General features: G+C 43.0%; 1 pseudogene; it reads right to left on the bottom strand.

Moving 5' to 3' along the window:
• Positions 1–424: 424 nt before the first annotated feature.
• LOC122039237 lies at positions 425–496 on the bottom strand (annotated as a pseudogene).
• Positions 497–751: the final 255 nt, after the last annotated feature.

The raw sequence follows: 751 nt of genomic DNA, 5'->3' as shown, positions 1-751 counted from the left end.
TACAAGAATCTTCAGTGATGGCTGACAAACTGTTGAAAGACTACACAACACCTTATGCGCGAGGGGTTCGATCTAGCATCACTAGACCGCCAATCGAAGCCAATAATTTTGAAATCAAGCCTGCAGTAATTCACATGGTTCAACAGAATCAATTTGGAGGAGGACCGCATGATGATCCAAACCACCACTTAGAGCTTTTCTACGAGATTTATGGTACCATGAAAGTGAACGGAGTCCCTCCAGAATCAGTAAGGCTACTACTTTTTGGATTTTTCCTGAAAGATAGAGCCAAGCAATGGCTAAATTCCCTTCCAGCAAACAACATATCATCTTGGGAGCAGTGTGAGCAGAAATTTCTGGACAAGTTCTACCCACCAAGCAAAATTGCCCACATGAGGAATTTGATTGCAAGCTTCAAACAGATAGACTCAGAATCATTATTTGAAGCCTGGGACAGGTTTAAAAGTATGCTGAGACAATGCCCCCATCATGGCCTTGAGAAATGGTTGGTCATACACACCTTCTACAATGGAATCAACTATCACACGAAGGTATCCCTCGACTCTGCAGCAGGAGGAGCACTAATGAACAAGAGCCTTGATGAAGCTGAAGAGATCATAAAGAATGTGGCACAGAACCACCATCATTGGGAAATAAAAAGATCTAGTGGTCTTTCTCAGGGAGTCCAATAAAGGTGTCAGGAAAATTCGACGTAGATGCAGTCACACTCATGTCTGCAAAGCTAGATGCT

This window comes from Zingiber officinale, chromosome 1A (assembly GCF_018446385.1).
Source record: "Zingiber officinale cultivar Zhangliang chromosome 1A, Zo_v1.1, whole genome shotgun sequence".
Lineage (NCBI taxonomy): Eukaryota > Viridiplantae > Streptophyta > Magnoliopsida > Zingiberales > Zingiberaceae > Zingiber > Zingiber officinale.
This window is presented reverse-complemented; position numbering and strand designations above follow the sequence as displayed.